Consider the following 26,343-nt stretch of genomic DNA (forward strand, 5'->3'; position numbering starts at 1 on the left):
CTCGATAGGCTGTGCAGTTGCCGCAGAACAAGCCAATGAGCGAACGAGCCGTCTCGCCTATGGCTGTGTACTGCTGCAAATGCGCTTTACAAAAATACAAAATTAAGGATAATTTTTTGCTTCAGTATTTCGTGAAAAGAGACTTTTCCCGTAGCGTCTTAGCTAAGACGCAGTACGAGAGAGCTCTCGTAAGAGAACTGTAGTTTCCAATGGCATTTCTAGAAACGCGCTTTGAAACAACCCATGGTTTGCTACGTCACAAAATTCAATAACCAAACACGTCAAGCGATTCCTATCATAAGCATATCCCTTTCTCCATTTAAATGCACAGAGATCATAAATAGAGATTGCATGCAAAATATACCAATAGGATTGGCAGCACAAAACCAAAAAAAAAAAAAAAAAAATAGAGCAAAAAACATGGTTTAACATGAATTTAGAACCTCTAACTTGAATAATAACCCACGGCAACAGTGTAAAAGAAGCCTGGAGTCAGACACACCTCTGTAAAGTTGGGCATTTTAACATGGGGAGTCTATGGGACTGACTCCCTTTTGGAGCCAGCTTCTAGCGGCCAGTCGATGTAGTTTTATTCACTTCCCAGTTGGTTTCACAAAAGAGACTGGAAGGTTGCCGCTTGGAAAAAACATAGTTTTATCAGTCATTATACATGGATCAGGAGGCCCTGGCTGGTGTGAGTGGAGACAGGGCTAATTTGCATATTCATAGATCTGCGTATAGTAAATGAGGCAAAGGTGTAGCGTTACATTAAAGCTATTTTAAGCTGTGAGAAAATGATTTTCACAAGAAAAAACATTTAAATATGTAATTTTGTTGATCAAAGATGAGTTTTAAGGGATACAAATTTTGAATACGGGGGAATTTAACAATACTATTTAGATTATGTAATTTATAGTTTCCAAGAATAAAGAACACAACAATAATAATAATAATAATGATAATAATAATACTTATATAAAATCTACATTGTATAATAATATATTTTTTATTATTCATAAAGAAGTGTCAAACTGTGAGAATTCTATATTTATTTATTTTGCCATTATACTTTCCAAGAATAAATAAATATGCAACACTGCTGTATGTTTTGAACTTGTATTCATAAAATGAACACTTTTGTCATTGTCTTCAGAGACTCACCATTGCATGGGGTTGTTCATTGTCTTGTGTTGTTTATTCAAAATTATCTTTGAGGCTTTTGATATACTTTTCTGTTAAAAATCATTATTCATTTTGCCATTTTTCATGCCTTTTCCCAATTATAGTATTTGGCTTCATGTACATGTGTGTATTTGTGTGTGTGTGAGAGAATGTGTGAATGAGAAATTGAAAGCAAAGAGAGTGGCATCAGTAGCCATTTTGTTGCCGTATTCTCTGCAGCTTTGAGTTCTTCTGAGCATTTATATGGAACGTTGCAATGCAATGTACCTTTTTGTGCCACAGCACACAGGTCTAGTCGAAACCTCATCTCTCGCTCTCTTTCTTCCCTAGAATGCATGCTGGGATGGAATGATGAATTAGACGGCACCTATATAACAACACCTGCTCACCCGCTCCATACATCACAGCTTTCTGGTGCACTTACAGGAAGCGTCTTATCTGCCTCCCATGTACTTTTCTCTCCCATAAAGTATTCCTCCACTGCTCTGCATAGCTTCCCACTCACCTCTTCCCCATTGATTTTTTTTTTTTTTTTTTAGGCTGTGTTCACCTGCCTCAGAGTGCCAGAGTAATGTGTTGATTCAGCAGCATTCTCCGAGTGGAAAGGCCATGGAGTATCTATGGCAACAGCGAAGCCAAAGCTCTTCATAACAGTGACAATTTTCTTCAGCTTTAGTTCCTCCTCCGGCTCTCCATGTCTCTTCCTTGTGTCTTTCCACATCTCATCCAGTATGTCAGCCGGCTCTCATTTTGCCGCCAAATTCTCAGCCTCTTGAGACTTAATGGGCTCATTATATGCCAGGCTACCTGTTGCTGTCAGCTCACAAAACCCACCGCCATCATTAAGATCAAACGTCTGTTCCACCCGGAGGGGTCACAATGCAGAACATTTAAGAAGGTAAAAGAGGGTTTTGATGAGAAAACCCTCCCATGCTCGTTTGCCTTCAAGCGGAATTCAGCTGGCTGGTGGTCGAGGCATAATAACTTATGGAGTGGATGTGAAAAGTCTGTTAAAAAGGTGTAATTAGATCTTTTAGGGCTCCAGAGAGATGGGCAAGATAATGGAAACCAAAATTTGGTATCTCCTCCCCATTATGGGCACGTTTTATGAGGTATATATCCATTAAAGGCATTAATCTACCTGTAAGTGATCAAATGGAGAAAGATTAGAGCTCCTATGTAACGTAGCACCTGCTCACCGATCCATTTAGTCAGACCGGGTACACCAGTAAAAAGTCGAGGAATCTAATAGAAAAGTATGATTCGCTTGTTCTTCCTGACTCCAGGAGCCATTACAAGAATGGAGCTTGTTAGATATTTATCACATTTCACAACACAGAGCAAAATATCTTTGGCTAAAAGGCATCTTTCTGAAGGCAAAATCCATTTGAGATGTTGAGCGCTCAGGTTATACTATCCACACGCTGTTGATTTTTCACCGAGTTTAAACTCATTATGCTTCCCGAGGGGAGCTCGGAGCACTGCGCGCTTGATAAATTTAGCCTCTTCTCCAAGGCTTTTCTCTCCATCTCCAATGCACAGCTCTGGCAGGTGGAGGGAAAACGCGCAAAGTTCTGGGGCCGAGCAGTATTTCCTGCCCTGCGTTGTCAGGAAATGAGCAAGAGATCTTTTTTTACATCAAAGAAGATAGATCACTTTGGCTTGGTAACCCAACCTGATCAGGCTAGTATCCCGAGTGGGTCGGAATACAAATGAAGCAGTCACAACAAGCAGAGATGGTTTACCTCTGGCCCGCAAGGACAGAATGCGATTGCAAAGTCGTTATGTTTTTTTTTTTTTGTTTTTTTTAAGCCTGTGGAGAATTCGTGATCCAGACGTATCTGCTTGACCTTGCATCGGATGAGGAAAACACAGGCTCTGCTGCGCTTCCTGTCGCATTTTGTCTGGAGATGTATTCATCAAATGTGAAAATGAGCTGAACTCCTCCCACTGCCTGCACACTGTGCTGACGTATTGACATGTTGATATCGGCTGGGCTGCGCACGCAGTTGATACGGGCGGGGATATTACTCATTACTCTTATGACTAGGTCAGGGTAATTTAGCTCTGAAAACATGACAAAACACAACGGGTGCCAGATTCCAGGTGCACGTATAGGCTGAGTTAAGCAGTAAATACAGAGAGGTTGAATGTCACTCCAGAAGAGAGTAATACATTCATGAATCAAATTACTCCGCTTGAGGTGACTGCAGAAGGTTTGGTGTACTGCAGTTAAACCAACTTGACTACAGTAATTTGATTCATCAATGTATTTGTCTCTGCTTTAATGATGACAGTTTTTATCTATTGAAAAAATATTGATTTAAAAACGGTTTCAGAGCAATTTTTAATAATTCATTTTTATAGTAACAATAAGAAAAATAAGTAGAAGCAGTAGTTAAGTTTATTTCTAAATAGTCTGAAAATGTTACACAAATAAAATTAAACATTACATAATGTAAGTAACGTTTTATATAATACATATGTTTAGAGCAGTTACTTTTATAAAAACTTTAATTATTTTTATATATTTACTACTACTAGTAAATTAATGTACTTTTCATGAATCAAATCATTTTAGTTTAAAACATTTTATTTTTATAAATAATATTATGTTTTATATAACAACAGCAACAACCATAATAATAACTATAATATATATTTTTTTATAATTATTATTCAGTTTTGTAAATTTTATATAATATTATAGAATAACAACAATAATAATAACGAATGTACTTTTATGAAGTATTTGATTAAATTATCTTGGGTATAAAATTTAAAATGTATATGTAAAAGTTATATACATTTCAGACCAATCTTTTTTAATACTTTGATTAAATATATGTAAATAATGATAATAATTATATTATTTCATAATTGCAATAAATTATATATATACATATATCATGCATGGTGAGGATTGCTATTTCAGCACCACGGACAGGTCCAGATAGATGCAGCCAAACTGTGCTGTTTTGCTGGTGCCAGGAGCCTGCTAGGAGCCAGTTGACCCCTTTGTGACAGCATAAACAGGATTTAGTAGGAGCTCAATATATGCCTTGCCGCCTGAGTCTCTCCACCAGCCTTATATAATTAAAAAAAGTCTGTCTGTGTGCTGAAAGATCCATGCTTTTTCAAATAACTTGGTTGTAAGCGATCTTATTCTCCTACAATTGCATTTGACTTTCTGATCAGCACTGCTATTAGAGGCTGCTCTATTATAATTTATTATAATGGTTAATGGCATGCTCTGGCAGAATGATAGGTTTTACTATACTTTTTGTGAAATTCTTTAATTTTTCATCAAATAAGTTTTGAAGGAATAGTACATGCTTTTTTTCAGTTTTTTTTTTGACATACTGTATATAATCGTTAAATAAGGCATGTTAAGTGAATATCATCATAGAGTTTGCAGCTGATTCAGTTTCAATATTTAGCCAAGGGGCTGAGAGCTGCGCTTCAAAAACCCGTTTATGGTCGCAAAGGACGCTTTTAATTTCAGAACCAACTCTCTTCTCTCCCAGATTCATTACAGTTTGATGATATCAAATGATTGCCCCCAGCTCCAAAAACAATAGGCCGCTGACTCCCCTTGGCATCAGATCAAAATCTGATGTCTCACTCTTGCAGAAATCAATATGAGTCACTTTGCTGGAACATATCTGACTCTTAACCATATTCTTTTGAACAAGAAAGATGCTTTCGGGTTTCATTCAGTTACCCTGAAAGGCAATGAGTGGAAAACCATTCCAGAAAAGCTTAAATTTGGCTCAGGATTCATTTGCACTTCTTTTACAATCTACTTGTCTAACAATCACAGTCACCGACCCCTGATACAGAAAGCCACTTTAGCTTTCGCACAGGTGTAAATACAGATCACTTCTGGTCTCCTATCTGAGTTTCCAGGGCAAATAAACAACACTGTTGCAATTTTTGGCTGCCTATGCCTACCCTATCTCTGCCAGCCTGTCTCTTATTGCTTTCATACATTTTAATAAGATGCCAGTGCTGTGTTTTCCCGTGTTAAATGTGGCAGATCCTCTTTCTGTCTTATCATTTTCTTATTTAAATCTGACATGGCTGAATGCGCAACACTTTACAGCAAGGCAACAGTTTTTAAGGTGATTTATCACACAGCAAAAGCAAACTCAGCCAAAGGCAGGTGAGGACAACAGAACAAAAGACAAGACAATAGGCAGGTTCGAATGGAGGAGATTTCTTTCATTCAGCACTACGAGTCCACTGTTTTTCAGTCGGCAAGTACAATATGATTTGATTGCTGAATATTCAGCTACCATTTTTTTTAAATGGCTCTCAGCTTTTTGCAGTTGATGCACCAAGTGGATTTGGAAGGATATTTAGTTATATGAGGTGACTACCATCCCCCACCCCCTTCATCCTCAAACAACCCTGGAAACACATGGGACAGGCTTTATGCAGTGCTGGAAGCAAGCAGTAATCACAAATGGAAGCATTATCATTTTGATTAATGCAGCAATGGATTACAACTTGCCCCTTTCACTAATCACCCAGGCTGGGTACCCACCGTGCCTTTGCCCCAGGCCTGCCATCCACTGTACCCATTAGAGAGTGACAGGTTCAGCCCATCTCCAAGAACCCATTCTTCTTTCTTTAATTCTTTTTCATTTATTTTCTACTTCTGACTTTTTTTTGTTATATGTACACACACACACACACACACACATACAATCACAATCGTTTAAAAATGTGGGCTTTAGATTTACTTTAACATGAATAGAAAATATGTTTCCAATAAATGCTTTTCTTTTTAACTTTCTGTTAATTAAATAATCTAGATAGAATGCATCAAGGCTTCCACAAAAAATATTAAGCAGCACAACGGTTTTTAACATTCACAATAAGAAATGTCACATGAGCAGCAAATCTGCATATTAGAATTATTTCTAAAGGATTGCGTGACATTGAAGAATGGAGAAAAATTTAGCTTTGCATTAAAGGAATGTCTTATATTTTGCAATGTTTTAAAATAGAAAACATTGTAATAATCTTTCAAATTATTACTGTATTTTTGATCAAATAAATGCAGCCTTGGTGAGCATAAGACACTTCTTTAAAAAAAAAATGGTACTGATACTCATCCTTTTCTGCTGGGACATTATCCGTTAAGTTTATGATCATTTCCTTTAACCTTAAAACACAACATTAGAAATGAAATTAAATGAAATAAAATAGAAAAATATGCCAATGGTAGACTAAAAAGTAATGAAACAGAAAAAAGAAAAAACAGAAGTAAAAATTTAATTCTATAAAAACCCTGTTTACAGCAGATACACAGTGCCACCTGTGAGCTACCACATTTAGCCTTTGCTCAGCAGTAGGTATGGTTACACAGCACCCATTAATTTGTGGTGATGGTTATTTATAACCTGCCCCCCTTTACTCCCTCCTGCTGTAAGGAAGTGTACTCACAGAGGGAGGAAGATTTAGAAGAGCGCAAGTGAGAGAGGCAGCCTCTGCAGTGACCCCTGGGTGCCGGGAGCAGGACCGCTTCTCAAAGCCCGCCAGAGGCGCATCAGTTATTACACCAGCGTCTGCCTGGCATGCCACACTACACTCGGGGCAATGCCGGCGCATGCTGTAGCCTCTTTTATCTGAAGCCTTCCTGCGTCTCCCCAAACATCTGGTTGCATGTTTGTCCTACATCACGCCTGGAAAATGAACAATTTGCTTGCCGGTGGCTGCCTTTGAGTGATAGCAAATGCAACATATGGGAGAGTGTCAGGAATGGAAGAGAAATCTCACAAGCCTATTTAATGCGCTCGCTACTGTACAGGAACCCAGCAGAGATGTCTTTTTGAAAGACAGTTCTGACTGTTAGCGTTAAGTTATCATCTACGATAATTGTGGTGGTCGATATAGTATGTGTCGTTATGGCCAACGTGCTTTAAAGTGAGATTACTGGATTGGGCCTTTTTGTCTGTGGGTTTGAATCCTCCAGCTGATGAGCGCTAGTGCTGTAATTGACATTGTTTGGAGCTCTTAGCAGATATTAGAAGCTGAGGTGGTAAGCTTTCATCATGCTTCTGTTGAAATGTAGCTTTTAGTTGCAGTGGGTGGAATGAATCACTGCAGAGGTCAAGCCAGTGATCCACTTTTAATGACTGCAGTGTATTAATGTGAAAAGTGCATTAAAAACATTCAAAGGCTGGTCCAGTGCAAAATTGAGCATGTCAATTAACACATATTTATGAAAGGATATGAGCTGGAATGACACGGAGCAAGATTAGCAAGGACAATTCTTGCCTTTGTGAATTTTAAATTAAAGATGGAAATGTTGAGAGAGAATTTCAGTCGTTATGTGATAAGATGTGACAGATTATACTTTTTACGATGTTACTGCAAGTTATTTTTCAAAGAATACATTTCTTTCAGAAGATGGCGGTTCCCATTAAGGTAGGTGCCGGAACCAATTCCTGATGTGCTGGTTACGGTGTGTCTTGGTAAATTGAATGATTTGCCCTGCCTGTTCAGTTTCCCTAGGACCCCAGGGAGTAGCTATTTGTAATGCCTAATCAAAAACGTGTCAACATTTGCATATGGTATGGGTTAGCGGCATGCTAAGCTTATACACTGAGCCGTTAGTTAGCAAAACCTTCCAAAAAATAAAAAATGTTTTCAGTCATGCCTTTGGTTATATACTTTTGTATGTAGTAGGGGTGTGTCGAAGCTAAATACCTTATTTGGAAAGGCACAAATAATGGCTTCAAAAATGAATAACTGATAACGAATAATTCTGCCCGAATATTCGGCTGAGGGTGCAGCACAGTCTCGTGCTTACTAGATTCACAGGTGAGCCAGGGGATCAGCGCAATATTTTACACAAACCTCTGAATTCAGTCAATGAGTGTGTGAAGTGAATGAACGTAAACTTTATGAATGAAAAGAGCGCAAATCATTGCTGTTGCCACTCCGTACATCTCTCAGAAATCAGAGCTTTGCAAGAGTAGGGCTGATATTACCTAAAATATCACATCATACACGTTCTACTATTTGTTCTACTATTTAAACCTTATAGGCAATGGTATGATACACGAATGAATAAGCACAGCGCGATTGCCAATCAAATAGCTGTGTTGCCATCTCTGCACGTCTCCGTCTCTTTTAAAAAACAAACAATATATATATTGTAGCAATGTAAAAAATATATGCCACTTCTGGTCTATTTAACGCCTCTTTGCTGAATAAAGGAATTAGTTTCTGACAAAAATAAATAAATAAAATAATTTTGTAGGATTTCTAATCAGGCACTAAATAAAAGATTGCCCATTAAAAATGCTTACAGCCACTGGAATGCTTTGGGGTCCCAGGGAGACTTTTCAACTGGCGGACTGAATTGTTCATGACGGCGGCATCAATTTTATATTTAACTCCCACAAAGGGATATTGAGGACATTAGTGCAGTACATTGCCTCTGATCAAGTGATTCAGAGCATGCTGTGGCATGTGTGGAACCTACCCAGCTGTGACGCTGCAATCGCACAATTTGGATGACAGTTGGGGTCTTCCTACTGGAGACACATCCCACAGCACGAGCGCACGGTCACTAATATTCCTTAATACAGCAGCTGCAATGTAGTCAGATTGCATCACAAAATGTTTCAAGTGTGTTTTTGACGAGGTCTAGAGTGATTAAATTCCTGCACAAACTAGGAAAGAGAATATTAAATGTGGAACTCTAAACATTTTCCATTGGATATGAGTGTGAACCTTAAGTTTTCATGAGTTTAGAAAAAAGTATTTGTTTGGTTTCCCGCCGTAAGACAGAACTAAAGTTGAAAGTTATGTCAAGCAAAGCTGATAAATAGAGGAAATCTGGTCTCTGAAAATTAAATTATGATATGGTGATGCATTTTTTATTGTAAAATTATTCAAATTGTTATATTTTATTTATTTTTCAAGATCGTTTGCCTTATGAGAGATGCGGATAGATCAAAAGGAGTCTTTCAGAGTAGGCTCTCAAGGGGACTTTCAAGTAAGTGCTTGCTTATAGGGTTTCATTACACTGCAAGGGAGGGTCAGTTGTCTATTACGATATAGACCTGTCTGCTGAAACACTGACATATTCCCAAGAGACCCATTAGTAAAATCCCATTTATGTGAGTAGGAGAGACCATAGAGTGTTGTAAGAGTAAGTTGTAAAACTATCAGTTTAACCAATTAGAAATGAGTTACAGGGGTGAAATCTGAGTCATTTGGCCATTGTGTAAAATGGAAAATAAATTACAAAAGGAAATATAATTGGGTGCCTGTCTAATAATTTGATGCTAAATGACAGAATGGCGTCATCTGAATCAGCAGATTCTTAAATTTCTGTAACATCTGAAAAAAAAAATCAAAATTCATGATTGACTAATGTACATGACACTAATTTAAACAGTTTACATAGAGGTATTACATTTCTAATTCACTTTAAATTGAAGCAGATTAATATGGGAATGTTATATTAAAGTTTGAGATTGGTAGTGAAAAAAAATGTTGCAAGACTCTTTTTTTCTGTTATAGTTATCTCACAGCGTAATCTCTTGATAGATATTTCACCTGAGCATCTCATGGTCAGCATTCTTCTCAGTAATATTATAATAGATCAAAATCACAAGTTACCTATGAGACCAAACTGCCATCAGATTTTCAATGTCCCTTTAAAAATATCCCTGTCAAGAGTGTTGCATTTCCTTTAACAGCCGATAGGGGCGTCTTTGCTCCACTTTTGAGGCGCTCTCCCATTCAGCTCCTCTGCGTACGAACGGCAAGTGGAGATATCGGCATTTTATCAACCCGCGAACCCACATCCGTGAGGAACGAGGGTAAAAAAACCCCATCTCTAGTCTTTTAGCTTCATTGCGACACCGAAAGAACTGCACCGGGATGTGCTTTTTTTCTGATGAGACGACGGATTGTGGATTAACATCAGTCTTAAAACTGCATTAGGGAAATCGTATGCTGTTTTACTTTGTGAATTAGTTGGACAGAATCGTGTCGCTGTCACAAATGTTTCTTGCTTGAGCTTTTCCTTCGTTTGGATTGTATTTTTCCCTCCTCCTGCCATCATTGGTGGGCGACACACTCTGGAAATGTAGGAAATGGCAAAGATTACTGGAAACAGCTTCATGGTAATTATGTGGATCATTTTATCTATCTCGCGAGCTCCTTGCGTTGTTTGTTTGTAAACGAGATTGTCGTGTTTTGTTCTTTGTATAATTTAAACTGTAACAGGAAAGAAGAGCGAAAATACGACATTAGCACAGTAAACTTGTGCATTTGACTGGACTCCATCCATGGCTTGAATGAAATTGCTCTGAATGTGAAAATGTCCAGAAAATGAGCTTTCAGCGTTGCCTTTAATAGAGTCGCCGAGAACATGGGAAAGAAATAAACTGGGATGTGACGTGCTGTAACTTAAATAAGCCTTTAATCGAATCTGCAACCCTTAAAAATATATCATCAAGAGTCAGATGTATTTAAAGTGTACACTAATGTGCACACCCCTCAACTTGAATGAGAATGATTCTGTTTTGATTGAGGTGATTCTTATGTTACCCCCCTTAACTATAATTAATCCGACAAATTAGTCGAGATCATATTAACCGACTGATCGAGGTCTTGAAGGAAGCTCTGACTCGAGACAGCTTTGACGTCTGTGCGTGCATCGCTTAACGTTATACTGGGGTTGCTTTTTTCCTTTCGAGGCATATCATACAGAGTGACGGAATGGCATTTTTGAGTCCTATCATTTTGCATTAATGCTGGACGGTCGAGAGTGGATGGTGCTGTCAGTGGGCAACTTGTGCAGATCTCATATGGCGTAGTGATAGAACACCGGCGTGATGATCAAGCAAACTTGACATTCATGGTCGACGCGATTGCATTCGTATAAACGAAAAAAATAAATAATCCTCTTTCGACGCTTAGATGTTTGCTGCTTTTTTGGCTTAAAATATTTATACACTTTATTCACCTATTTAATAATTCACCTAAAAAGGATAATATATAATAATTTATTCTCCATCATGATGTACCAAATACGTAGGACTTTTTTTCCTGTGAAACGCGAAATACAGTTTCATGATGACCGTCTAAGTCGCCATTCACTTTCATTGCGTCTTTTCTGCATGCTGTGAAAGTGAATGGTGACTGAGAGCTGTGATTCAGATAATCGTCTTTTCTGTACCAAGGAAGAAAGTCCTACGAGTTTGGAACAACGTGAGGTTGAGTATATGCTTAAAATGATATGACATTCGTTTCGTTTAGGCGGACTATTCATTCAGTGTTAAATATCGAGATGATTTCATGACATCCCAACGTCAAAACCGGACAATTTAGTATGTTTTTCCCCTCGACCAGCACTTCACCTTAAACTTGTCAGGTTTCGGGGCATTTTGCTTGGCTCGGTTAAGCTAAAACATCTTGAGGTAAGGTTAAACGCGCGACGTTTACCACTTCATAGGCCTATATGGAAAAACAACGCTTAAAATAAGACTAATGTAATCCGTATTGCCATACATAGTCATTTTGTCAAAAAACTAACCGTGTTGTGAAGGCTAGTTTCTCCTGTCTGCCTGAAGACCAGGTACCAAATGTGTACAGGGGAGGGAGCCAGTCGATAAATAATGGAGGCTTTGACTCTTCCTGCTAATGTTGCTTCATGGCTTCTGATAAATGAAGACAGCCGCCTCCAAGGCCCACTTGTGTCTTCACACGAGCAAGGTTTTTTCTTTTAATTCCATATAAAGACGCAGTATAAGCCTAACTAAAATATGTGGCTCTGAGTCTGCTTTGATTCTGTTTAAATGAAATGCAGCATCAGTGCAGCCTTAAACTTTGTTAATATCATAACAAAGCTTGTATATTATAGGGAAATTTAACACTTTTTTTTTTAATTAATGCCACGTTTCTATATGCATAATTTATAATATTTATAAAATTTTTATTATTTAATTAAATAACAGAAAAATTAAATGAACCCCCCCCATGCATGCCAAATGGTGTGTGTGTATATATATATATATATATATATATATATATATATATATATATATATATATATATGCAGATGTGCCACCATTGCAGGGTAAAGATGGCAAATGTTTTAAAAAAGTTGTTTTAAGCTTAGTTTCTCTCAAGATGCTTAATGATGTCACCCTAAAGTTTACTCTGTGATTGGTTGGAAAGTCTTTCCATTTACTGAGTTGACATTAAACCTTTGTCGGTTACATTGGTGATTAAATACCAGGGCTCTGTTCTGCCTTCATTGATGCTCTTCATTATGTGATATGAGGATCGCTTCATAATCAGCAGGCAGAGCGTACATCACTGTTTGAAAGGGTGAAGGGGAAAATTATGAGTGTGTGTGTATGTGAATTCTGAGTGGTTGTCTTCATAATATCTCTACATTTTACCACAGCCAGCTTGGAGGTGTGTTGGTTTACTGTCTGTTGAGTCGTGATCTACGTATGAATTACCTGTTAGATTTTTTCTTAAGGTATACATTATGTACCTAAAGATGGATATTAAAGGTCTGCTATTATAACGCTGTGATTTCCCACTGAGGTTTAGATCATCTGAGACTGAATTGCTTCTTTTTAGAGAATATCATAATTACATTTGTAAGTCTAGTTGTTTGGACAGAAGCCACCACCATAGTGAGAACTCTCTCTCCCTCTCTTTAAAAAGAGATGAAGCAAGATTGTATATGGCAGATAAAGTGACGACATTGTAAGTAAAGTGACATTCAGCCAAGTATGGTGACCCATACTCAGAATTTGTGCTCTGCATTTAACCCATCCAAAGTGCACACACACAGAGCAGTGAACACACACCTGGAGCAGTGGGCAGCCATTTATGCTGCGGCACCCGGGGAACAGTTGGGGGTTCAGTGCCTTGCTCAATGGCACCTAAGTCATGGTATTGCCAGCCCAAGACTCGAACTCACAACCCTAGGGTTAGGAGTCAAACTCTCTAACCACTAGGCCGCGACTTCCCTTATCAGGTCACACTGTTGTGTTTTGGTCAGATTTTCCTTATTTACTTTTAAAGGTGCACTGAAAAAAAGTACACCGTAGAAATTTATTAGAAAAAGTTTGTTTAAAGAATGTACACTATACTCACATAAGATAAAGACTCATGATGATTACTGAGGTTTATAAAAAATTATTCAAATTAAAATGTATTATTATTTTATATCATTTTAATGATAATAATGATAATAATAAACACCAGATGGTAACAAATGTTACAATAAATGTTTAGCATAATGTAACATATCCTAGTCATAAATTGCATAATGCAATGTAAAATTATTTAATGTAAAATTTATAAAGGACTGTCAGGTATTTTGATCATATAATTTATTTGTGTAGATATTGATAATCTAGTACTATGTCAGAAACTTAAGTATGAATACTATTCACCTTTTCACCCCAAAAATTCACCTTTTAATTAAGTACAGTAGTTAAAGAGTTTGGAGTGCACATTCCAGCAGTTCAGACCATCTTATTCCACAATGATGTGTCTCAGATGCTTCCAAATACTGCTGAACTCTCAATCACATTGGCGCGCGTGGAATATGAATTCACTGATCGTGGGCCACTAAATGGGATTAAGGCAATGCGATTTGTCTTCCTGCATACATCCTTAATGTGGAGCATGGCACCCGTTGTCTCTTTACTCGGCTTTATTGTGCAGGCGAATGCCTTTGTTTGATTGTCTCTTGCTTGTTTTTTTCTACTGCAAGAAAACTATTATTTTGCTGTAATCATTTAGGTATAGCTGACAATGCTGTTTGCAGCAAGCTGGAGGGAAACGACAATGGTTGCCCTTTGAAGAATACGCAATGCTGTGTGTTTCACATATCTGTGCTGTCAGGTTCAGGATTTGCCATGCATTTGAAGAGGAAGGCATTAGGCCCACTACAGCCTGTTCACCTTTCATTACAGTATGTTTTGATGCATCGCCACAATTCAGTGAACGCACAGTACATTTATCTTTCCAACATTGTATACAGTAGATGTAAACTTGCGATCATTCAGTGCACATTGGTTCAATTAATTTGTTAAAAACAGCTGTGAGATCATTTCAAATGACATTTTCTACAGTCATAACTTTGAAGTCTAAGAATGAAAAAAAGTAACAAGAGCAATTTAATGATCGCATAAAAATGAAAATCCCTTCTTTAGACTTTAGTTTATTTTCAAAACACATATTTTTTATGAAAACTCTTTTTTTAAGAGCTTTTTGTCTCTCCATTGAAAGTCCAGGTAAACAGAACTTACAGTAGAAGATCTGAGAAGATTATGAAGTCATTGTAAAATTAAGCGGCTAGTTATTGCTTGCTTTATCTCGTAATTCTCTCCTATTATTGGACACATTTCATTGAAAAATGTGGCAACCTTTTAAAATGGTTACTCACCCTTATTTTGTGTTCAAAACCCATGTTTATTGTCTTTGAAACATAAATAAAGATATTTTAAATGAAGCAGAACTTTGTCTTTCCATTTGAAAGTTCAGGTAACCAAAAGTAAAAATTTTACAAAGTTTTGCTAAAGTAACCAGAACTAATAAAGTGGTTAAGTCCAGGTCTTCTGACATAAAAACAATGATCAACACACATACTGTAAATGGAGCACATCAGATATGCTAAAGAAAACTTAAACATGCATGACACGCAAGAACGATCCTCATTGGTTCCTGTGCATCAAGCAAGATCCACTGAGGTTTGTTTTTCATGAATCTCTAATTTATTTCATTAAAAATATCTTAATTCGTGTTTTGAAGAATGGGTTTGGAACATTAAGAGCATGAGTAAATGATGGCAGAACTTTATTCTTAAAGGGATCTGTTTCTTAAAGGGCCACAGTTACATGTTGTACAGCTATAAACAAATGTGCTTCACATTTTAGGACTATTGAAAGTGCACTACATCAGACTCTCAAAAACCACAGTCCTGAGAAGATCCATTTACAATGTTCTGCTCATGACGTTGCTCCTCCTACAGGCTTTTATTTTTTATAGCAGATAGTAATTGTAGTCACAATGCTTTGGGTTGCCATGTCTCTCTCTCTGATTCCCTTTTCAGGATACACTTGGTTTGATCAATTGAAAATGCAGCTTTCATCATGGATGAAGTGTTCTTCTGTTCTCCAGTGGTTAGCTCTGCGTTGTCCGAGATCCTTGACCTTTCTCCGTCTGTTTGTGTGCAAACTGGCCGCCATTTTTTGGATCCCTTAGGATTATGGCCTTTTTTTTCTATGTGGTAAGACATTTTCTTAAAGGCAGTGGAAGTCAAGCACAGAGTGTTCTGAGTGTAGAAAGTGCCAGACAAAGTTAAACTGTCTAAATGGACTGGTGCGTTTGTTCCAGAGAAGAACACAGTTCTGAGAAGCAATTGGCTCCCACCCCCTGTCGTTATAGCAGTCAAAATTTCACTTCCCACCTCTCCATCGGCAGTGGAGTGTGAGGACGTGTGGATCGATGGGCGCCTTGTCGTTCTAAAGGTGTGATAGGTAGGCAGCCGTGTGTCCTCTCCCTCCCCTCCAGCCCTCTCTCCATCTCTGCCAGCTGAAGCCTGTGTTTACACTTGGACACCTGTCTACTTTTCACACTCGCTTCAGACAAAAGATTTAACATAGGCTGTCGAATGCTTGCCAAATTCAAGAACAAACCCTACATTTGCACAAATACTGCATGTGTTACTGTTAATTGTTCTACACTCTTAGAAATAAAGGTTCCAAAATGGGTTTTCTCAACAATGCCAGAGAAGTTCCATTTTGGTTCACCCTAAAAAGCTTTTGGTAATCAGTTCAAAATAAAAATTGTTTTGCAAAAATGCCATTTAAGAACTATTTTTGGTTCCACAAAAACCTTTCAGTGAACCATTCTAAATCTAATAATTTTTTTCTGGTCCCACTTTATATTAGATGACTTTAAAGGGGTCATATGATGCTGCTAAAAAGAACATTATTTTGTGTATTTTAGGGCTGAAACGATTCCTCGAGTAACTTGATTACAAAAAAAGCCTCTTTTAATTTATTTTAAATCTCACGTCAGGTTCTTTCGCAATGATTCTTTTAATGTGACACAACGCGTTTACGTCACCCACAAAGCGGAAGGAGACACAAGCGCTGCGTGCCTGCGTCCGAAATCGCATACTGCAAGGAGTCAGCAGTGTTTTGATTTGAGGGCACGGGCAAACGTAAAGAGAATGTCGTGGTGTGTGTCCATTGCAAGATAGAGCTGGCATACCACGACTAGGGCCCTATGATTCCCGCTAGGCCTGCACGATGTGTTGTTTAAGCATCGATATCACGATGTATGAATCCACAATAGTCTCATCGCAGGATGTGCGATGTAGGCTGTCGTAGTTGATCTGTTATTCATTAACTGTACGGGCCAGCTGCTCCCCGGCCCTTGAAATGTGATTCGCGGATTAATTGCACAGCTTAACCATCATAGAGTAAAAGTTTATCATTTGGATGTGTTTTTAAGTCCTGTCAGTATGACAGGGCAGAGTGAGAGAGAGAGCGTGAGAAAGAGAGAGAGAGAGAGCGCACGCACGCGAGCGCGCGCGAGAAAGAGAGAGAGAGAGCGAGAAAGAAAGCGCGAGAAAGAGCGTGCATGAGAGAGAGAGAGAGGGAGAGACAGAGGGACAGACAGAGGGAGAGAGAGAGCGCGCGAGATAGAGAGCGTGAGAGATAGAGAGCGCGAGGGAGAGACAGAGAGAGGGAGAGGGAGAGAGAGAGAGCACGCCAGACCGTCTTCAAACAATACAATCGCTCTTGTTCTCTCTCCCTCGCGCATATTAATCAATTGACTCAATGGTGTAGATGTTTAAATCATTTAAAATGATAATGTAAGTGTGCTCACCCCATTTTTGTTTGTAAGAAAAAATTAGATTAGATTTCATATCGCAATATATATCGCAATGTCATTTTTTCCCAATATCGTGCAGCCCTAATTTCCGCGATGCAGAAAATGCGGAGGGAATCGCGGAATCCAGTCATAAAAACGGAATTTACAGTTAAACGCGGAATGGCACGGAATTTGCCACATTTTGAATGAATTAATCAAAAATAGGTCATTGAACTTACATCAAATCACGATATGGACTAATATATGTAAATATTAAGCCGGAACAGTCTATTTAAATATGAATCCTGCATGTTCTGCGTGTCTGTCTTAATGAATGGAGCAGATGCGCGTCTTCATTCATTAAACACACGGAAGCGCGCATGAAGCTCGCGGTGAATTCAGCGTCTGCTGTCTCACTAAATAAGGACGTGAACACATGAACATCATCTCCAGAACTGCTCTGAGAGTCACTTTATGAGCATTTGACCATTTGATTTGAGTAAAACTAGCGTCACATCACATACACAGAACTGTAAAGGTACGTCAACCCGTAAAAATAAAAGTCCGATTACAGACTATTGTTCAGCAGAATGTACATAGCCTACCACTAAAAAAAAAAATCAAACATTAAGGTTTAATCACACAACATTTGTTCCATGTTTTATTTTTAATAGTAAATCCCCTTTGTTTACCAAAAAGTACATTTTCAATAATTAAAAGATAAATTTAATTAATGTTTTGTGTTTAATGTGCATCTCAGAAAATGCTTTATTTAAAACCCCAACTGAATGGCACTTAAATGCACTTAATTCATCTGTCAACTTTCTTGTCATTGTTCACAGTACAAGTACAGACAGAGAAACAATGGGTAGTAATTAAATGTTTATTTTTGATGTATGCAGGGTGCGATTTGTGAAAAAAAAACAGAGGGGGGGGGGTGTTTTTAAACATTTAAATTCATAAAAATAAATCATGAGAACATGAACTAGATGACGCCATGCACTAATTAGCATACTTATGACGTAAGTGCGTCGTATTGTATTGCCTCCCTATGCTCGCATACTGCAATTTAATTTAGCCATTTAATTTAATTCTCAATAAAACTGTTTTTATTACTATATTTTAATGTTTCTGTTGTCATACAACATAATGAATATTACAATGACTGAAACGCAGTCCATTAAGACATAATACATAACCAGCTCTCAAACATTAATCTGTACTAATGAAATCAAATACACAAACGATAAAGTCAGTGGTTGTGCTGTGAATGATGTCGGCTATACTTGCTTGTAAAATAGAGTTAGAAGCAACAGAATATCTTTTTTTTAAACTGAAAGTGCTGTTCCCCTCTGCACTCGCTGAACACGGCAGATGCAGAGAGAGAGGCTCGCGCTGGGAAAGAGAGACCTCGCGCTCGTGCGGCAGCACCAGAGAGTCTCAGAGACTAAATAATGATTGTCCAAAAAGTCGATAGATTTGTCGCCAAGTTAGCAACTCCACTGCCCAGCGGACCGGCTTCAACCGACTTGCAAGTGTTGATGGGCTATTACTCGTGAGGTGTAACCAATCAGATAGCGCCGTGGGCGGGACATTGAGCAAGTCTACAGAGTGGTGAATACAGAGAGGCTGCGTGCTAGCTATATCAGAGCTAGCCAAAGTAGCGCATTAGAATACTAACAAATTTAGAATTTTAAGAGACCTGTGACGGTCACGGAGAGACCGCACGTTCAACATGGACGTTAATACGCACAAACACACACCGAGGCGGTTTGGTGATACAAGAGTTTATTGTAATTATTGATCAGAGAGTGAATAAAATACCTGCAACCCTCAGGCCACACTCTCCACTGCAGAAACAAACACAGACTACCTTCCATTACAAATACATTCACATTTATACTGGTGGCCAGCACAATTACCACATGTGGAGGGACAAACTCACAGAAAACACTTTACACATGTTCCCTTAAATATACAGAGTCTGAAAGAAACATATTGGCATGATGTTCTACTTAATAAATCTACTTTGATGTTATTAATTCGTTCACATTAAACAGGAAATAACAGCAGCAACTCAGCCACACGCTCCTGAAACCCCCACGCTCAATTAATACATGGTAGATTCCCACCCTAAGCGGAACCAATAATTCCTGCGATTGTTTCTTACCAGGACTCTAAAAATCCCGGGACAAACGCTACACGGGAACAATATACATAGTTTACAGGTATTTCATTCACTCTCTGATCAATAATTACAATAAACTCTTGGATCACCAAACAGTCTCGGTGTGTGTTTTTGCGTATGTGTGCGTATTAAAGGGATAGTTCCCTTTCAAATTAAATTTTGGTATGTTTTAGCTTACCTCAAGGACATCCAAGATGCAGGTTTCTTTGTTTCCGCAGTATTTCCCATTTTGATATTTTTAGGTCAAACCGTTCTTGTCTGTGACTCATATAATGGAGGTCTATGGTCACCACCTCAAAGAGCATGCACAGAGAAGTCCAAATTAAACAATTCCCCATCGTAAGTACACATTGATGACCTAAGACACGAAACGAGCAGTTTGTGTAAGAAAACGAACAGTATTTTGAAAGGTAACACTTCCGAAATCTCTGTGTAAACCATAGACAGTAAGTGTAAACAATGAGTGACGTTCATGCGCGAGAGATCACTTCCGGCACTTTCCGCGCTTGCGCAGACTAAGCCAGAGCGAGTGCGCACGTCACATCCGGAAGCACTCGCACACTCAGATCAGTTGGATGTGGTTGTGTACAAGAGGTAAAAACTATATAAATACTGTTCGTATTCTTACACAAACAGCTCGTTTCGTGTCTTAGGTCATCAATGTGTACTTACGATGGGGAATTGTTTAATTTGGACTTCTCTGTGCATGCTCTTTGAGGAGGTGACCATAGACCAACATTATTCACAGACAAGAACGGCTTGACCTAAAAATATCAAAATGGGAAATACTGCGGAAACAAAGAAACCTACATCTTGGATGCCCTTGAGGTAAGCTAAAACTTATCAAAATTTAATTTCAAAGTGAACCATCCCTTTAACGTCCATGTTGAACGTGCAGTCCCTCCGTGACCGTCACAAGACCCAGGAGTCTTATTTTCTCTTGCAAAATTAATATTGCACTTTAATTAAGCAAAAACACATTTTATCCGATTACTCGATTAATCGATGGAATTTTTGGTAGAATACTCGATTACTAAAATATTTGATAGCTACAGCCCTAGTGTATTTTGTATTTTAATAACCCATATACCACTGTAGCAGCAAAAGTGTTTTGCAATACAGTATGAACACAATAAATACATTAGCTCTCATTTGAGAGCTACTTTTTAAAAATTAAAGTTCCTGGAAGCTATGTTTATAAACACTGCTTTATTACGCATTACATGGTGGGAAGATGATAAGCAAATGAAAAAAACTAATGCTATCGGTTTCCTGTTATGCTTTCATACAATTAATTCATTCATACATTCATATAATTTTTCTCAGTAGTCTGTCTCCCATCATGTTTTCACACAAAACGAAACCTACTCTGCCTGAGTCTCTTACTAAGTTTGCTTAACGTGGAGTAGTATTTATCATGTCATGTGATGATTAAAATATTAAGTGGGATAATTAAAATAACCAATTTTTATTAATACCTACAGATATGTCAAAAAATGATTAATTTGTTTATTGTAGCTGTGTCTATTTTGTGTGTGTGAAAATTTTAATAACCCAAAGAATCTTTGTCTACTATAAAGAACCTTTTGTGTAATGGAAAGGTTCCATGGATGTTAAAGGTTCTTCATGAAACCATTGATTAAGATCGTCACTCTGCCTTGAATGTGGAAAGCTTCTTGATGTTTGTCTTTGCCACATGCTCTGCACGCACCAGAGGCTAATGTGACATTTCTGTGGGATGAAGATCTAAATGTCCCACACGCAATGATCAGGCTAAATCTGTCAAGCGCTTTGCTTGTTGCAGATTTCTCTTCAAAAGCTTGCAATTCACACTCCTCATTTTAAGAATATTCATTGTTTCTTCCATGTTTACAGGCTTTATTTTAATGTCTTCCTAATAAATCTCCAATTATGATGCTTATAACAACAAAGTGTAATTACATTTTCTCCACACACTCACTTGACTAGGTTGTGTACTGTATGGGGAGGGTTTTCCAGGACTTGTTACTGTAGCTTGGAAAGCAGGTCATATACTTGCATTTTACGAAATGTAATGCAATCTGCATATTTCATATGTTAATCCCACACATGCAGCATTCAGATTCATGATCCTGATGCCCTTGCAAATGTGCATGTGGGAGGAGCTGCTTGCTCAGAGACACCAAGAGCTGAGCGCTCTTGCTGTTTACAAGGCTTTTTTGGTTTTCACAAATTACAGTTGTAAACCGGAGAACTTGCACCACAGATACCACAAAATGGCAGTCTGGTCAATGTTATTAATATCTGCAAACTTGACTTTTTTTTAAAGTGTGGAGCTTGCTGTAGCGTTATAAGCAAAAATGTGTGTAGTAGGTCTTTCTGTTGTTTCAAAATTGTTATATTCTTTTTTTCTCTGTAGATTTTTTAATCACTTTAAAATAAATCTAAATGTTGTGATATTATTGACCAACATGTCACCAAATATAGTTTTATAAATTATATGAAATAAATTTTTGCCTATAACACTACCAAAATTCAACAATTCGGTATTTTCGGTACAGTAATTATAAATATAATGATTCTATTATATATTTATACAGTTACACTACCTTTCAAACGTTTGGGGCCAGTAGGATTTTGTTTTTTATTTTTTGTAAGAAATTTGTAGTTTTATTAATCAAGGATAAATTAATCAGAAGTGATATTTATAATGTTACAAAAAAATTGTTTCAAATAAAATGTTGTTCTGTTGAACTTTCTAATCATCAAAGAATCCTGAAAATCAGTGTTTCGATGTTTCCACAAAAATATTAATCAAGAGAACTGTTTTCAACATTTAATAAGAATGTGTATCTGAGCAGCAGCGGGTCTTTCAGCGGGTGCTGAAAATTCAGCTTTGCCATTACAGGAATAAGTTGCATGTTGAGGTATATTAAAATAGAAAAGGTTGTAAATTGTAACAACATTTCGCAATATTATTGTATTTTTGATTAATTAAATGCAGCCTTGATGATCATACGAGGTTCCTCTAAAAACATTAAAACCCCAAACATTTGAATGGCTATGAATATTTTATCTGAGCAAGAAATATGGCCTATTCTTGTAGTTTAATAGAAATCTATGCAAGCAATGCATATTTTTGAGCTCTTTGTTGCAAATGAAGTGGATGCAGTTGGACACATTACATTTGTTCTAAGCTCATGAGATCAAGCTGTGCTGCCAAACCAATCTTTTCAGTTTGCACAGTTTTTGGAACGCAACTACAGCCTTCACTGTCACAACAATATTTTGCCACAAAGCAGTATGGTATCCCAGCAAGTTGAATCAGTATTACTGCCTAGAATGCACCTGGCGGTGATCACCAGTACCAGATATCCTCAAACAAACTTATTGTTTATGATCTGCCTGAGCGGCATCAAAGCCTACTTCCTGTCTATAAACAGTATATGACCGCTAGAGGGGATGCGTAGGCATGTTTGTATATGTGAAGGAGTTGGTGGGTATATTTGGGTTAGCTGTGCAGATATTCCTTAAGCTTTACCTTTGTAATGAATAATGCAAAGGCCCAGTAGTGGTCATACACCTCAGCATTTCTGCAAGCATTCGCTTTCACAGGTGCTGGGAATGAGTTATGGTTAATTGTGTATGTTTTGTGAGAGCTTTGGCTTGCACATGAAACTATTTCTGTGAGTAAAGTCGTCATTGAACACATCAACTGATAAGATCAGATCTGCTGCAGTAGTCTGTGTCTTGCTTTATATTTGTCCCGGTTCGATTGATGACTGTTGACTGCTGACTGCATGTTGTCATGTGAGGACAAGAAGTTCTGGCCGCCAGAATTAGTCTTCCACTCTCATTTCTGCTCGTTTCACAGCAGCATCTGCTTTCTGTCATCACGTCTTCACATGCGGCTCACTGCAGTCTCGGGAGATGGACGTTTTCTCATTGCGTGCTACTCTAATGTGTATTTATTTTACATACAGTGTCATCAGAATCTTAAAGCAAGATGACATTTGAAAATAAAAAAATTAATTGTTTACTCACCACATGTTTGTTGTTTGTTTTTCTGTATAACACAGACACAAAAATTAGCTTTTTTTTATACAGTCTTACCATCTTCAAAGGGTGCCTACAGGGGCCACCATAAAATAGCACTCAGGCGATGGAGTTTTTAAAAATGATACTTGAGGAAAATGGAGGGAGTAAATGTGTTTGAGATTTGATTTTCTTTCTTTCATCATTTACTGACCTTCATGTAATTCTAAACCTCTATGACTCTGTTCAGTGGAGTATATAACATGATATATATTATATTATTGACTGGTAGAGCATATAACATGATATATATTTTCTGTATGTATGTGTGTATATATAGTCCATACAGTGGTTTCTAACATACTTCAAAATATCTTCTTTTGCATTCTTTAAAAGAAATGAGAAGAGGGTGAGTAAATGTGACAGAATTTTTCTTCTTGTTGTTTTGTGTTAGCTGTGCCTTTAACTTTAGAAAGCCATACGTTTGTGTTATTTTCTAAGAGTGTATTCACACCAGGAAAGTCCGCTAGTTCACTTGCTTTGGTCTGGACCAAATACAATGTTGGTTTGGTGCGGTTCGCTTTCACACTGCACTTTTTGCAAGGGAACCAGAAACTGTAAACAATACCACACATGTGCTTAAGATCATCCATTCATTGGTTGATCCATTCAATCGCACCAGAGTTAGTTTGGAACTAGGGCTGCACGATATTGGGAAAAAATGACATTGCGATATTTTATTTTTCTGCGATATATATTGCGATATGAAATCTAATCAAATTTTTTCTTACAAACAAAAATGGGGTGAGCACACTTACATTCTCATTTGAAATGATTTAAACATCGACACCACCGTGTTAATTAATTAATATGCACGAGGGAGAGAGAGCAAGACCGCGCTCGTGTTGTTTTGAAGATGGTCTCTCTCTCTCTCTCTCTCTCTCTCTCTCTCTCTCTCTCTCTCTCTCTCTCTCTCTCTCTCTCTCTCTCTCTCTCTCTCTCTCTCACGCGCTCTCTTGCACTCTCTCTCTCTCTCTCTCTCTCACGCTCTCTCTCTCTCTCTCTGCCCTGTCAAAACTTTCACTATGATGGTTAAATTGTGCAATTAATCCGCGAATCATATTCGTCAAGGGCCGGGGAGCAGCTGGCCCATACAGTTAATGAATAACGGATCAGCTACGACAACCTACATCGCACATCCTGCGATGTGACTATCGTGGATTCGTACATTGTGATATCGATGCTTAAACGACACATCGTGCAGCCCTATTTGGAACCTCTTCAGCTGGGTCTCGGTACGGTTGTTTGGTCCTCACCTGAGTGTGATTGTTGTCTTCACACCTGGCCAGAAGATCCGCACCAATGTTAGTAGTAACCAAAACTGTTTGGTTGACTACATTCTTCAGAATTTTGTTTGGTTGAGCTATCTCTAGACAGCCATAAGATTGTGTGCATATCTAAAAGTAGTTCACCAAGAAATGACAATTCTTCTATAATTAACTCAACTATGTAATATCAAACCTCTATGACTTAATTTCTTCAGTGCGGCATAAGATAAGATATGCTGAGAAATATATATATATTTTTTTTTTATTCGATGAATGTTAATGATTCCAAAACTTATTGCTCAAAATATCTTATTTTTTTTTTTGCAGAAGAAAGTTACATTTGGAATGACATGAGGGGGAGTAAATAACGACAGCAGTCTCATTTTTAGTTTTAGACTGCCATAAAATTGTGTGAATATCTGAAAGTAGATTATGAAGTGCAGGTATTTCACTTCAAAAGAAGCTTGAACAAGTGAAGTGAAGAAAAAAGGTCATTACAGAGACAGTTTGTAAATTAGTCTTTGTGTTTTGCACAAAAAATAACAGCATATGGTTTTGGAGTGACAAGTAGTTGAGCAAATAATGATAGAATTTTTTATTTTTGGATGGATGAATTACTCCTTTAATCTTTGCAAATTTTTAATTACCTATGCCATTTATCTAGCATGCAAGTGTTGAAAAAAGAACTGATGTCAACTGTCACTTTGTTGTACCACTTTCCAATGATGTGTGAGTGGCATTACTGACTAGACTGATGATATGATGGATTGCTCCGTCATGGAAATGATGAGTAATTTTTAATGAGTCTTTGAAAGCAGATCTAATAAACTCAGGGTTTATTTAATCACACCTTAGGTTCCCCAAACTCGCCTCTACCACCATCCTGACCTGCAAGCTAAGCACATTCACACATAATCATATACACTTTGGCCTATAAATTAATCCCAAAGTCTTATTGCGGTTGAGATGAGATCATTACAGTGAGTGTGAGCGTGTGCGGGCCTTAAGCAAACGCTGATGAAATGGCCGCAGATTTGACTGACTGCTGCAGTAACTCACTGTTCTGGCCTGTGTGCACAACATCTGTTGGCATTCACTTAAAAATAATCATCTATTTGTTTTCCGCTTTGAACTGTACTCTATTATCCTCAGATGCCAGTATGTTGGAAGTTGAGAATAAGAATGTTGTTGAGAACGTTCGGGGGAAAGTAGATTTGTACTTTGACTAAAATATAATATTGTAGCATACTTTATGAACAGTTGCTTTATTCTTTTATGGAAACTGTGATAGTACATTTTTTTAATGATTCTTTGATGAATAGAAAGTTCAAAAGAGCAGCACTAATTAAAAATAGAAATCTTTTGTAACATTGCATATTTCCTTTTGTCACTTTTGATCAGTTTGAGAAGTTATTATTCTTATTCTTATTTTTTAATTGAGTTTTTCTACAGCTGTCAGTGATTTGAATGCTATACAAGAACATATTTAGGGAGGCTCTATTATTGTAGGTGCGCTTGAGTCTCAACTGAGATTCACTGAGATTCCTGGGTTTAACAGCTCTCGGTCTTTAACAGGACAACTCACAGCAGGAGCTACAAGATAAGCACTTCAAGCAGAAAGAAATGACAAAACACACTAAAAACAACTTCAAGAGAAAACACAGCTAAAGCATTGAGACAAAGATATCAGACCCACAGGGAAAAAAAAATGTATGAATGCTTCGGGTTTATATAACAGGAAAT

The 26,343-nt window shown here is 37.7% G+C and overlaps 1 protein-coding gene across 5 annotated transcripts in view; it reads left to right on the top strand.

Annotated features, from left to right (window-relative positions):
• Positions 1-26,343, top strand: part of LOC132126048 (neuroligin-1-like) — a 284,712-nt gene that overhangs the window by 61,568 nt on the left and 196,801 nt on the right. Inside the window, exon 1 of one of the 5 annotated variants that reach the window (XM_059537040.1) lies at positions 9,954-10,337. The exons of the other annotated variants lie outside the window; for them this stretch is intronic. The gene's annotated coding sequence lies outside the window, so the exon portion shown is untranslated. Of the gene's footprint in view, positions 1-9,953; positions 10,338-26,343 lie in introns of those variants that run through there. 5 annotated transcript variants of the gene reach the window in all.

This window comes from Carassius carassius, chromosome 44, assembly GCF_963082965.1.
Source record: "Carassius carassius chromosome 44, fCarCar2.1, whole genome shotgun sequence".
Lineage (NCBI taxonomy): Eukaryota > Metazoa > Chordata > Actinopteri > Cypriniformes > Cyprinidae > Carassius > Carassius carassius.